The 15,282-nt window shown below is 38.8% G+C and overlaps 1 protein-coding gene across 5 annotated transcripts in view; it reads right to left on the reverse strand.

Annotated features, from left to right (window-relative positions):
* The window catches only part of LOC117083389 (kalirin), a 499,428-nt gene that overhangs the window by 209,386 nt on the left and 274,760 nt on the right, over nucleotides 1–15,282 (reverse strand). The gene's annotated exons all lie outside the window — the stretch shown is intronic.

Here is a 15,282-nt window from a genome sequence, read left to right on the forward strand (position 1 = left end):
GATGGTGGGAACTTTTCTCTAGGGTCTTTTCCTCATCTCTATTATGTATAGAAAAGTTAAAAAAAAAATTTGGTATATATATATTTTTATATATATAATTTATATATAATACAAATGATCAGGGAGAAAAGGGTTATTAAAACTATACAGAGGAGACTCTCCCTCCCCACTGAAGTTAATAATCAGAATATCAGATGTCAAAATACCTGATGGAGCTAGGGAATTTATGTTCAACCTCCTACTTTTATCAATTCACTCTTTTTATTGAGGTGCAAAGGTTGTTGTTTGTAGTTTATTTCTTCCCCACTATAAATAATGCTAGGGGTTTATTGGTATTTTTAACTTTAATAGATTTGGTGTTTTAAATTTCCTTTTTCTTATAGATGGATTCTAGCCATGTTGCCGAGGCTGAACTCCAACTCCTGGGCTCAAGCGATCCTCTCTCCTAGCCTCCCAAACTACTGGGATTACAGGTATTTGGTATTTTTAATTTTAATTTTAAAAATTATTTTAATATATCTTTAATACATTTAGCTGGGTTGCACTCCATCAAAGCTGAAATTACTCAGATGTCCCCACCTCTTTTGACTTCAGCAAAAAAATATTTTTTTTTAGTGAAGTACAATTCACACATAGTAGAATAAACAGGTTTTAATAAAATGACCAAAACTGCTTTTCTGAGGAAAAGCATTAAAAAACACTTTATTTAAAGTTTTTAGAAGCCAAGTTCATGCAACAATCTCATTTTACAGTTAGGAAATAAAAAAAGGAACCGAGCCATTGCTTGTATCTACCTAATGTGTGATATATCAGTCAAGCAACATGTTCAAAGAAAGAGGAAGAACGAGACTAGAACCCCGGCATCTTGATTTCCTCCCTACATGGCCCCTCTGCTTATTGCTCCCTTTTTCTTGTGCCCTGCAGCTTATATTAACGTAAATTTTTATTTTCTCAATCTCAAAGCCATGAATAATAGTATTTGGAGATTTTCCAATACAGTTTTCAGAGACCTTATGAGTAACATTCAGTATCAGTAAGAAAATAAAGAGATTGTGCCAATGCAATGGAGAAAGCTCAGCCTCATCTCCTTTCTCCAGCTTAATAACACCATATGTATTACTTACATCTTTGCCAGTACAAAACTCACTTTGGGTCCTAAAGCTGTTAAATCATTAGTTTATGATTAATTAGTTTAACATTACCATGTAAACCTGCTGATCCCACCTCGAAACATATGGACACTGGGATAGTAACATCTGGAATAAGAACTGCCCATCCTTGAAACTATACTACAATAGCTATGAGATATGATGAGCTCTAAAGGAAACTTCCAACTTCTGCCTCCCATGAACCACAGGGTGCCCTCTGGGGGGCCAAATGGGGCAGCTGATTGATGACTGATCAGGTCTGGCCAAACAGGAGGTCAAACCATGTGGAGGCCATCTGTCACTGCCGGATGGACAGAGAAAAGGAACAGGAATAGGGCCGGTGTTCAGCAAAGATAACATTGGCTCATGAGTCCTGTCCCTCTGGCCTGGCTTGCCATAGCAATGTTTCCTCCAGCAATTGCTTTACAAACCATTAAGCAGTCATGAAAACAAGCGCCTGGCCATATGTCCAAAGGCCACAGGAAACCCAGAAACAGCTTTCAGAAAAAAGACAGGCTGGGCGTGGTGGCTCATGCCTGTAATCCCAGCACTTCGGGAGGCTGAGGCGGGCAGACCACGAGGTCAGGAGATAGAGACCATCCTGGCTATCACGGTGAAACTCCGTCTCTACTAAAAAAAAAAAAAAAAGTTAACCAGACTTGGAGGCGGGTGCCTGTAGTTCCAGCTACTCGGGAGGCTGAGGCAGGAGAATGGCGTGAACCTGGGAGGCGGAGCTTGCAGTGAGCCGCCGGGATCACGCCACTGCGCTCCAGCCTGGGGACAGAGCGAGACTCAGTCTCAAAAAAAAAAAGAAAAGAAAAGAAGAAAGAGAAGCTCCGCTCTCTCTCAGCTCTGAGTAAACCTCCTTGGGCAGGGTAAATGTTTTTGTATGAGACATCGTTGCAAAATTGAAATGGTAGGGAAGGATGGGTACAGCTGGAATCAGATTCAGGGGACACCCAGTGAGGCAAGTGATTAGGAAAAATGCAGCTTTTCTGGGTTAGGATGTAGTAACTTCAGGCTACCTTTACAGTGGAAATTAGAGCCTCTAAGACTTCCGGGAAATGTATTTATCAGCGTTTTATCCCCAACCGCCGCCCTGACCCCTCCACCGTTTTTTTAATAGGGCCTGGCTACTCAGAGCTTGATCAGTGGCACCAGCTGCACCTAGCAGCTGGTTAGAAATGCAGTACTTCAGGCCCTTCCCCAACTTTCTGAATCAGAATCTGCATTTTAACAAGATTGTCCCAGGTGATAGGTATGCACATTAATGTTTGAGAATCTCTGTAGTTAGGAACTCCGAGGAGCTTTCCCGAACAATAACTATTTCTTCTAGCATGCCTAATCTTAACAACAATAGTTGAACATTTGCAAATACAACATCATGCCAAATGTTGTGCCTAAAACGCACAACCACATTTCACCCTTACACCATCCCTGACAAAGGCACTATCATTATCCCCTGTTTACAGATGAGGTGGTAAGGCTCTGAGAAATTTGAATAACCTGCCTAGGATCACAGTACTAAGAAGGAAGTACACAGAGTTACAGTTAGCACCTACTGCCCCAGCTGTTTTACTTTGCTATAAATGCAACAGCTGGGGCACTTCCCTCTCCCTTGAGGGAAGACGATGAGAAATTTCTACTGAAGATCTAAAACTCACAGCACAGAGAAAAAGGGCCTTTGGAGAGAGAACTCAATACGCGTGTTTTCATCTCTGAAGCTTTCCCATCGGGCCCTTGATGTGCTCTTGGATTTTCCAGAATAGCCTAGCTCCGGAATGGGCAGGAGCCTGGTAGGTGCAATTCTCTTGCACCCTTCTGCCTTGGAGCAGTAATCTCTACCTGTAAATCCGAAGCCAACTGCCCTGAGGAACAGGTCATTGTCTCCACAGAACCGTGAGAAAGTTCAGGATTAAGGCAACTCTTTGCTTTCATCAATATCTTGCCTTATAGCTGGAATCTTAAATATGTCATCCTATATGTTTATTCATCCATTCATTAATTCAACAATACAAGACATTGTGCAAGCAAGGTACAAGACAGACAAAATTCCTATGCTCTCAGAGCTTACCTTTTAGTAGAAGAGTCAGACAATAAATTAATAAATACTTATTATATGTTTATTTCAGTGTTACATAAAATATGCCTGGAAAAAGGTTAGCATGTGATGGGGCTGGAGAGCACTACATAAGATAGAGAAGCCGGGACAGCGTGACCCCTGAGCTCGGCCCTGAATGAAGTAAGAGGGTGAGCCATGCGGCTATCTGCAGGAAGAGGAGCAGCAGGGTCTAAGGCCATGAGGCAGGAATGTCTTTGGTGGGTCAAGAAACAGCAAGAATCCCAGGATGACCGGGACAAATGACTAAGTTGTAGAGGCTGAGATGTGAAAGGTAAGTGGGGTTCAGTCTATTGGAGCCCAGTAAGCCATGGTAAGGGACTTCAGCTTTCATCATGAGAAGGACACGAAGACATGAAGGTATTTTAAGCAGAGGAGTGACACAATGTAACGGACCTCACATTTAGGCAGGATCACTCCGGCCATGGGTTGAGAATGGACTGCTGGGGAGCAAAGGTGGAGGCAGAGAGACCAGGTAAGAGCTACTGCAGCAGTCCAGGCAGGAGCTGATGTCAGCTTGCATCAGGGTGGTAGCCATGGAGGCAGCAATAAGAGGCCGGACTCTGAATATATTTTGAGAGTAGAGCTGAAAGGACTGTGGAAGACAGTCCTTTAGCTTTTCCTCATTTTCGGGCCTCTGGTTGCATAAGGACCTGTGACTTCTGCTTTTTGTACTGCTCCCTTCCCATCTGCCCATCTGGTCCTGATCTCTCACATCTCTTCAGTTTCCTGACTTGCAAACATCTCACCTGTAATGTCTGCAATCAGTCTCTGTCCTTCATCTGGTACTCCTAGCTGGCTACCATGCTGTCCCCAAATGGCACTGTCACTGCTTATTATCGACACTTCACATTTGTGTTCTGCTTTACAGTTCAAGACTTCTCATGTACATATCTCATCTGACATACTAGGTTTCACAGACCATTTCATGCCTTTCACTCAACTCCAGAGGACTACAAAGAAACGCATAAATCAGCTTTGGCTGAATTTCAGACAAATTAACTGCTTAGCAACTGCAGACCTGATGGAGAGCAAGTAGTGGCCGTAGATGAGTATGTGTAAGTGGGTGGGCCAACTGAGCTACAAGGCTCATGGGGCAAACACCAAGAGGACACAGCAAATAGCCTGGGTTAAGGAACATGCTGACAGAGGACCTCAGAGAGCAGTGGATGGAAGCCAGAAAAGAATGTCCCAGGATTGTGGGTAGAGAACCAGGAGTGAGGGAGAAAAGGAGGGAAATCTGGGCTCTGAAGGGGATAAGCAATAAAGAGAGATGGTTGAGCCAGGCAGTGCCAACCATGAATCAGAAATCTGAGTCATTAGCCAAGCCCCGCTGGTCAGCTCAGAGGAGCCTTGTAGAAGGGACCCAGGCCATGTGTGTACTAGAGCAATACTGAGAAGTCTGCCTAAGACAAGGAGCTTCCCTGTGCTTCCTGTTCAAATAGGAACCAATCCCCAAACATGGTTGAATAGAGATGGGGGGTAAAAGCAAATGGGACATCTGGAAACGTTGGGGTGGAGAGCAAGGAGTAGGGAGTAAAACACAGGCACTTTCTCCCTGAAGACTCTTGACATCGGAGAAACGTCCTCATCTTCTCCTGTAGTTTAGATACTTGACTCTCCAAACTTCATGTTGATATTTGATCTCCAACGTTGGAGGTAGGGCCTAGTGGGACTTGTTTGGGTCAGGGGACAGATCCCTTATGAATGGCTCCTCCTCAAGGTAATGAGTGTGTTCTCACTCTATTAGTTCCCACAAAAGCTGGTTGTTAAAAGAACCTGGGCTGGGCGTGGTGGCTCGCATCTGTAATTCCAACACTTTGGGAGGCCAAGGTAGATCACTTGAGTCCAGGAGTTTGAGACCAACCTGGGCAACATAGTGAGACCCTATATCTAGAAAAAATTAAAAAATTTGCCAGCATGGTGGCACACACCTGTAGTCCCAGCTACTTGAGAGGCTGAAGCAGGAGGATTGCTTGAACCCTGGAGGTTCAGGCTGCAGTGAGCCACGATCCTGCCACTGCCTGCCAGCCTGGGAGACAGAGCTAGACCCTGTTTTCTCTCATGCCATGTGACCTCTACATGCCAGTGCCTTTCATCTTCCAGTACGAGTGGAAGAAATCTAAGGCCCTCACCAGAAGCAGATGCTGGCACCATGCTTCTTGTGTGACCTGTAGAACTGTGAGCCAGATAAATCTCTTTTCTTTATAAATTACCCAGACTCAGGTATTCTCTTATAGCAACACAAATGAACTGACACCCTCTAAGTCCACAGGCTAATTATTTGGTAACTTTAGAGTCTGACCTCAGGGCTAATGTCAATTGGCTTATTTTCTTCACCCTGGACCGGTAGTGATTTTCAACTTGGTTCTCAGCCTGGTACAGATTTCCTGAGTCACCACAGTACGGTTAAATCAGAATCTAGAGTGGAACCCATATGTGGTATTTTTGGCATTTTTAAAAAGCTTCCCAGGTGACACTAGTGGGCAGTCAGAGTGCTGAACTGCTGCCTTAGAGACATAGACTAGCTTCACCAGAGATGAGTTCAAAGCACACCGCTCTCTCCTTTGGGTCTAGTTTAATGCTGACGGTGGTGCCAAGAGTAAGGATCATAAATGAATCCTGAGCAGATCAGAAAATAAATTTTAATGCTCCTACTGAGTCAGAAGAAAAGGGAAATTCCACCCACCAGGCTGTCTTGGAGATACACACACTGTATCCTGTTCAACTTGATTGATAAGAACAGATCTGGCTGGGTATACATGCAGTACTTTGTAATCACAGGTTCCCTAAAGGCCTGCCTTAGGAACCCCAGTGTTAACAGCAACCACTGGATCATGTTTACTTTTGTCATGGGGTGGGGGTTTGCTTTTTAGTGGCTTTGCTTCTTTCTTTAGGATGAGAATCCCAGAAACAAAGATGTTTGGGATCAGTGGAACTTGAAAGATCATGCAGTCTGGTAGTTCCTGGATGTTAGTGTGTATCACCTGGGGACACTGTAAGCATGTCCATCCCTGAAGAAAATCAGTGCTGTCATTCACCTTCTAGTTGGTAGTTGCTCAGCTTCTGCTGGAGCCATGCCTTATCGGGCTCCCTCAAAAATAAAGGCCCTACCTTCCTAGTTCCGCATCCTTGATGCTCAAATAGTGTTCAGGGTTGGTGACAGACACTGTGACATGCTTAACATCATCATTCACTCAACAAGTATTTATTTAGGCACCTACTAACTGCCAGGAATTGTTATAGTTCCTGCAGATACAGCTGTGAATAAAACAGATAAAGCTCTGCCTCTAGGAGTTTATATTCTAGTGGGCAAAATTCTGTTTGCATTAGGTACATGAATTTGGGAATGACTAAATTTCAAGCTCCTTGAAGACAGTTTTGTGTCTCATGAATCTTGTTGTTCTCAGCGTTTAGTAAAAGACACAGACAGCAACAGTTTGTTGAATGCACAAATGAGTGAATACCGAGTGGTACACACAGATCCTCCTACTTCAGCTTCCCTAACACCACCACGGTTGGTGTCCACACTCTGTCACGGGCATTCCCTAATGTTTAGGAAGGTTTTATCTTCAAGCAAGTAAAGACCACTTCTAAAACACTCACTCTTCAGTTGTCTTATTTTCTTTCTTTTCAACATACCATACAATTTGTCCATTTAAAGTGTATAATTCAGGCCAGGCGCGGTGGCTCATGCCTGTAATCCCAGCACTTTGGGAGGCCAAGGGAGGTGGATCATCTGAGGTCAGGAGTCCAAGACCAACCTGGCCAACACAGCAAAAGCCCGTCTCTACTAAAAATACAAAAATTAGCTGGGCGTGGTGGCAGGTGCCTGTAATCCCAGCTACTCAGGAGGCTGAGGCAGGAGAATCGCTTGAACCCAGGAGGCAGAGGTTGCAGTGAGACGAGATCGCCCCACTGCACTCCAGCCTGTGCAACAAGAGTGAAATTCTGTCTCAATGAAATGTAATGTAATATAATGAAATGAAATGAAATGAAACAAAAAGTGCATAATTCAATGGTTTTTAGTATATTATTTAGTATACAGATATGTACAACCAACACCACAATCAATTTTAGAGCACTTTCATTATCTCAAAAATAAACTCTGTACCTATTAGATATAACTCTCTTATACCCACCCCTTCCATTCTAACTCTAAGTAAAAACCAATCTACTTTCTATCTCTAAAGGTTTGCCTATTATGGACTTTTCAAATAAATGAAACCAAATAATAGGTGGTATTTGGTTCCCAGCTTCTTTCACCTAGCAAAATGTTTTCAAGGTACATCCATGTTGTAACACATATCAGCACATCATTCCTTTTTATGGCCAAATAAATATAATTCCATTATATGAAGATACTACGTTTTGTCTATCCATTCATCAGTTTATAGAAACTTGGGTAGTTTCCACCTATTGGTTATTATAAATAATGTTGCTGCAAACATTTGTGTACAATGTATGCACATTTTATGTAGACATATGTTTTCATTTCTCTTGAGTATATATCTAAGAATTGAATTACTAGGTCATTTGGCAAGTCTATGCTTAACTATTTGAGGAACTGTCAGACTGTATTCCAAATTAGTTATACTATTTTACACTCCTGCAGCCATGTATGAGCATTCTGACTTCTCCACATCCTTTTTTTTTTTTTTTTTTTGGTGAGACGGAGTCTTGCTCTGTTGCTCAGGCTAGAGTGCAGAGTGGTGCAATCTCGGCTCACTGCAACCTCTGCCTCCTGAGTTCAAGTGATTCTCCTGCTTCACCCTCCCCAGTAGCTGGGACTACAGGCGTGCACCACCATACCCAGTTAGTTTTTTATGTATTTTTAGTAGAGACCAGGTTTCACCATGTTGGCCAGGCTGGTCTCGAACTTCTGAACTCTGGGGATCTGCTTACTCAGCCTCCCAAAGTGCTAGGATTGCAGGCGTGAGCTACCACACCTGGCCAGAGTTTTGATTATAGCCATTCTAGTGCATTCTAGTGGATAAGAAGTAGTATCTCATTGCGGTTTTGATTTACATTTCCCTGATAACTAATTATATCAAGAATATTTTCATGTGCTTATTGACCATTTGTATATATTATTGAAGAAATGTCTATTTAAATCCTTTGAACATTTTTAATTGAGTTGTCTTTTTATTACTGAGTTGTAAGAGTTCTATATAGATTGCAGATATAACTCCCTTATCGGATAAGTGATTTGCAAATATTTTCTCCCATTTTGTAATTTGTCTTTTCATTTCTTCACTGCCATTTTTGATGCACAAAATTTTTTATTTTGATGATGTCCAACTTATCCATTTTTAATTTAGTGTTAAGTAAGGGTCCAACATCATTCTTTTGCTTATGACTATCCAGTTGTCCCAGCACCATTATCCATTTTTAATTTAGTGTAAAGTAAGGGTCCAACATCATTCTTTTGCTTATGACTATCCAGTGTCCCAGCACTCAAAAGAATGAGTACTAATTCTTCTTTAAATGTTTGGTAGAATTCAGTGATGAAGCCACCTGGGCCTGGGCTTTTCTCTGACAATTCTTTCCCCATGAAATGACATTGGCACTCTTGTCCAAAATATGTTGACCACAGACACATGGGTTTATTTATGAACTCATAATTCTATTCCAATGATCTATATGTCTATCCTTATGCCAGTATCACATTGTCTTAATTACTTTTGCTTTGTGTTAGGTTTTGAAATTGCATAGGATGAGTCTTCCAACTTTGTTCTCTTTCAACATTATTTTGGCTATTCTGCATCTCCTAAAATTCTGCATGAATTTTAGAATCAGTTTGTCAATTTCTACAAAGAATCCAGTTGGGATTCTGATAGAGATATACTGGATTTATAGATCAAGGATTTGAGGAGTATTGTCATCCTAAAAATATTAAGTCTTCTAACCAATGAACATGAGATATTTTTCCATTTATTGTATCTTCAATTTCTTTCAACAATGCTTTATAGTTTTCAGAGTATGTTTTATGCTTCTTTTTATTAAATTTATTCCCAAGCATTTTATTCTTTTTTATGCTATTATAAATGGAATTTTTTTCTTATTTCCATGTTCAAATTGCTCATTTTAAGTGCATGGAAATACAATTAATTTTTGTTTATTCATTTTGTATCCCGTAACCTTGTTGAACTAATTTACTAGCTCTAATAGGTTTTTACTGAATGTTTGGGGATTTTTCATATACATGGTTGTGTCATCTGAAAATATAGTTTTACTTCTTTCCAATCTGGATGACTTATTTCTTTTTCCTTAAAAATTGCCCTGAATAGACCCTCCAATATTGAATGGAAGTGGCAAGAGTGTCCTTGTCTTGTTCTTGATCTTAAGTGGGGAAGTATCATGTATATTATTAAGTATAACATTAGCTGTGAATTTTTGTAGATGTCCTTTATTAGGTTGAGGAAGTTATCTTCTATTACTAGTCTGTTGAGTATTTTTATTATGAATAGGTGTTGGATTTTGTCAAATGCTTTTTCTGGGTCTATCAAGATGATCACATGATTTTTGGGGTTTTTTCCTACTGAAGTTAAACCAAACTCACAGTTCTGGGATGACTCCCACTTGGTCATGGTGTGTATTCTTTCTATATGTTCCGGATTTTGTTTCTTTTTGTTGTTTTAGAGATGGGGTCTGCTCTGTCCCCAGGCTGGAATGCAATGACACGCTTATAACTCATTGCAGCCATAAAACTCCTGGAGTCAAATAACTCTTTTGCCTCAGCCTCACAAGTAGCTGGGACTATACGTGAGCACCACCATGTCTGGCTAATTGGATATGGTTTGACAGTATTTTGTTGGAAATTTCTGCATCCATATTTATAAGAGATACTGGTCTGTAGTTTTCTTATGTGACAGATTTATCTGGTTTTGGTATCAGGGTAATACTGGCCTCTTAAGCTGGGATGTGTTCCCTCATCTTTTTTTTTTTAATATAAGCTTACAAAAAATGAGTACTAATTCTTCTTTAAATGTTGGTAGAATTCAGTGATGAAGCCACCTGGGCCTGGGCTTTTCTCTGACAATTCTTTCCCCATGAAATGACATTGGCACTCTTGTCCAAAATATGTTGACCACAGACACATGGGTTTATTTATGAACTCATAATTCTATTCCAATGATCTATATGTCTATCCTTATGCCAGTATCACATTGTCTTAATTACTTTTGCTTTGTGTTAGGTTTTGAAATTGCATAGGATGAGTCTTCCAACTTTGTTCTCTTTCAACATTATTTTGGCTATTCTGCATCTCCTAAAATTCTGCATGAATTTTAGAATCAGTTTGTCAATTTCTACAAAGAATCCAGTTGGGATTCTGATAGAGATATACTGGATTTATAGATCAAGGATTTGAGGAGTATTGTCATCCTAAAAATATTAAGTCTTCTAACCAATGAACATGAGATATTTTTCCATTTATTTGTATCTTCAATTTCTTTCAACAATGCTTTATAGTTTTCAGAGTATGTTTTATGCTTCTTTTTATTAAATTTATTCCCAAGCATTTTATTCTTTTTTATGCTATTATAAATGGAATTTTTTTCTTATTTCCATGTTCAAATTGCTCATTTTAAGTGCATGGAAATACAATTAATTTTTGTTTATTCATTTTGTATCCCGTAACCTTGTTGAACTAATTTACTAGCTCTAATAGGTTTTTACTGAATGTTTGGGGATTTTTCATATACATGGTTGTGTCATCTGAAAATATAGTTTTACTTCTTTCCAATCTGGATGACTTATTTCTTTTTCCTTAAAAATTGCCCTGAATAGACCCTCCAATATTGAATGGAAGTGGCAAGAGTGTCCTTGTCTTGTTCTTGATCTTAAGTGGGGAAGTATCATGTATATTATTAAGTATAACATTAGCTGTGAATTTTTGTAGATGTCCTTTATTAGGTTGAGGAAGTTATCTTCTATTACTAGTCTGTTGAGTATTTTTATTATGAATAGGTGTTGGATTTTGTCAAATGCTTTTTCTGGGTCTATCAAGATGATCACATGATTTTTGGGGTTTTTTCCTACTGAAGTTAAACCAAACTCACAGTTCTGGGATGACTCCCACTTGGTCATGGTGTGTAATTCTTTCTATATGTTCCTGGATTTTGTTTCTTTTTGTTTGTTTTAGAGATGGGGTCTGCTCTGTCCCCAGGCTGGAATGCAATGACACGCTTATAACTCATTGCAGCCATAAAACTCCTGGAGTCAAATAACTCTTTTGCCTCAGCCTCACAAGTAGCTGGGACTATACGTGAGCACCACCATGTCTGGCTAATTGGATATGGTTTGACAGTATTTGTTGGAAATTTCTGCATCCATATTTATAAGAGATACTGGTCTGTAGTTTTCTTATGTGACAGATTTATCTGGTTTTGGTATCAGGGTAATACTGGCCTCTTAAGCTGGGATGTGTTCCCTCATCTTTTTTTTTTTAATATAAGCTTACAAAAAATGAGTACTAATTCTTCTTTAAATGTTTGGTAGAATTCAGTGATGAAGCCACCTGGGCCTGGGCTTTTCTTTGAGAATATCTCTTTGATTATTAATTCAATCTCTTCACTTGCTCTAGGTCTATTCAGATTATCTATTTCTTCTTGAATCAGTATCAGTTGTTACTATCTTTATATGAATTTGTCCATTTCATTTATTATCTAATTTATTGGCTTGCAATTATTTATAGCATCTCTTTATAATACTTTCTGTTTCTGTAGGTAAGTAATAATATCCCCTCTTTCATTTCTGAGTCTAGTAATTTTTTTCATTGGTTGTTCTAGCTAAAGGTTTGTAAATCTGGTTGACCTTTTCAATAAACCAGCTTTTGGTTTCATTAAATTTCTCTAGTGTTTTCCTATTCTCTAGTTAATTTCTGCCCTAATCTTTATTATTTCCTTTCTTCTGCTTGCTTCAGGTTTCGTTTGCTCTTCTTTTTCCAGTGTTTTAAAATGGAAGTTTAGGTTACTGAGAACTTTTTTTAGCTTTTTAAATATAGGCATTACAACTATATGTTCCCTCTAAGCACAACTTTAGCTATATCATGTAAGTTATGGTATGATGTGCAAAAATTTCATTCATTTAAAATTATTTTCCAATACTCCTTTTTATCTCTTCTTTTAGCTATTGGATATTCAGGAAGATGTCATTTAATTTCCACATATTCATGAATTTCTGAAATTCTTTCTGTTACCGATTTCTAATTTCATTCCACTGTGGTGGGGTAAATATCTGGCATTATTTCTATCCTTTTTTATTTCATGAGGTTTGTTTTTTGGCCTAGCATATGTTCTATTATGGACAATTTTTCATGCCCTGGAGAAGATTGTATAGTCTGCTATTGTTGGATGGAGTGTTCTATAGATGTCTGTTGGTTCAATTTGGCTTATAGTCCTCTATTTCTTTGTTTAGGTATTCTACTTCCTTCTGCTAATTTGTTCCATCCATTATTAAAAGGGTGTATTGAAGTCTCTAGTTAGTACACTTGAATTGTATATTTCTTCCTTCATTTCTGTCAGTTTTTGCTTTGTGTATTTTGGTACTTTTTTGTTAGGTGTATATGTGCTTATAGTTGTTATATCTTCCTGATAGAGTGACGTTCTTCTCCTTTAAAAAGTTCTTCTTGGCCAGGCGCGGTGGCTCAAACCTGTAATCCCAGCACTTTGGGAGGCCGAGGCGGGCGGATCACGAGGTCAGGAGATCGAGACCATCCTGGCTAACACGGTGAAACCCTGTCTCTACTAAAAAAAATACAAAAAACTAGCCGGCGAGGTGGCGGGCACCTGTAGCCCCAGCTACTTGGGAGGCTGAGACAGGAGAATGGTGTAAATCCGGGAGGCGGAGCTTGCAGTGAGCTGAGATCTGGCCACTGCACTCCAGCCTGGGCAACAGAGCAAGACTCCGACTCAAAAAAAAAAAAGTTGTTCTTTATCTTCAGTAACTTTTTGTTGTTCTTTTAAGATGCACTTAATAGTCTGTTATTAATATAGTCACTTGACTATTCTTGTGTTTGTTGTTTGCATAATACATCTTTTTCTATCATTTTACTTTCCATCTATTTATATCTTTGAATCCAAAATGTGCCTCCTGTATACAGCAGTTAGATTGGGTCTTAAATGTTTTTTGACAGTGCTACTAAACTGGATCTTGGTTTTTAAATCCAGTCTGACGATTTCTACCTTTGATTGGATTATTGAATCCTTTCACATTTAATGTCATTATTAATAGAGTTTATGTCTGCCATTAGACTTTTTTCTATATGTTATACATCTTTTTTTCTACTTCTATTACTCCAGTACTGCTTTTTTTGCATAAGTGAATATTTTGTAGTGTAGCATCTTAATATCTTTACTGATTGATTTTTTTTCACTATACTTTGGGAGTTATTTTCCTAGCTATTGTTCTAGGGCTTACCATATACACCTTAACTTATCAGAATCAGCTTCTGCTGTATGTTAACTTAATTCCAGCGAGACATAAAAATGTTACTCGTATAGAGCTTTATCCCTTTTCCTCACATTTTGTCATATTTTATACATATTACATTTATAAATGTTATAAACCAAACATTAGATCGTTGTAAGTATCACTTTCTGTAATTTTATGTCTTTTATAGAAGCTGAGACAAAGAAGGAGGATTACTATATGTTTATAGCTTTTTTCATATTAGTCTTATTTATCACTTCTGATTTGCTGTATTTGTTCCTGTAGATTCAAGTTATCATCTGGAGTAATTTCCTTAGCCTAATACAAATTTGCTCCTACCAGCCTCCTTTGTGCTATCACTGGAAAACATATTACATTTTCATGTTATAGGCCCAACAATACATTATGTACACACTATTTTATATGATTGCTTTTGAAATCAATTAAAAGAAAAAAGGAGAAGAAATGTGTGCTTATGCTGTCTTTTATAGTCATATAATTACCTTTATCGGTGCTCTGTCTTTTAGTATAGATTCAGATTACCATCAAGGGTCACTTGCTTTCAGCCTGAAGAACTTCCTTTATTATTTCTTATAAGGTGCATCTGCTAGAAACAAATTTTCCCAGTTTTTGTTTATCTCAGAATAGTTTTATTTCACCTTGATTTTTGAATGATAGTTTTGTTGGATATAGTATTCTTCGTTAACAGTTGTTTCCTTTGAGCACTTTTTAATATGTTGTCCTACTTCCTTTGGATCTCCATTGTTTCTGATGAGAAATCAGCTTTTAATCTTATTGAGGTTCCCTTGTAACAGAGAAGTCATTTTTCTCTTGCTATTTTCAAGGTTTTCCTTGTCGTTGGCTTTCAGTATTTTGCCATAATGTGTCTGCTTGTGGATCTTGTTGAATTTACCCTACTTGGAGTGTCTTGAGCATCCTGGTCATAAATATTTTAAAATAAACTTTGAAAGATTTCAGCCACTATCTCATCTAATAATTTTTTCTGTTTCTTCCTCTCTCTCCTCTCCTTATGGTACTGCCATTATGTATAGCAGTTGGTGCACTTAATGGTGTCTCATGTTTTTCCGAAGCCCTGTACATTTGTCCTCATTCTTTTTTCTCTCTGTTCTTCATATTGCATAATTTCTATTAGTTTATCTTCAAGACTGTTAATTCTATTTTTTTCTTGCCAGTTCAAATCTACATTGAGCCTCTCTAAAAATTTTTTGTCTCAGTTATTGTATTTTTCAGCTCCATATTTCCTTTTTTAAAAAAAAGCCTCTCAGCCTGAGCAACATGGCAAAATCCCATATCTACAAAAAATAGAAAAATTAGCTAGGCCTGGTGGCATGCACCTGTAGTCTCAGCTACTCAGGTGGCTCAGGTAGGAGGACTGCTTGAGCCTGGGAGGTTGAGGCTGCAGTCAGCCACAATTGTCCCACTGCACTTCAGCCTGGGTGATAGAGCAAGACCCTATTTCAAAATAAATAATAATAATAATAACAATAATAATAATGTCTTTATCTTTACTGATATTCTGTGTTTGACGGGGACATTGTAATTAAGCTTTCGTTTAATTCT

This window comes from Trachypithecus francoisi, unplaced genomic scaffold (genome assembly GCF_009764315.1).
Source record: "Trachypithecus francoisi isolate TF-2019V2 unplaced genomic scaffold, Tfra_2.0 Lachesis_group0, whole genome shotgun sequence".
Taxonomy (NCBI): domain Eukaryota; kingdom Metazoa; phylum Chordata; class Mammalia; order Primates; family Cercopithecidae; genus Trachypithecus; species Trachypithecus francoisi.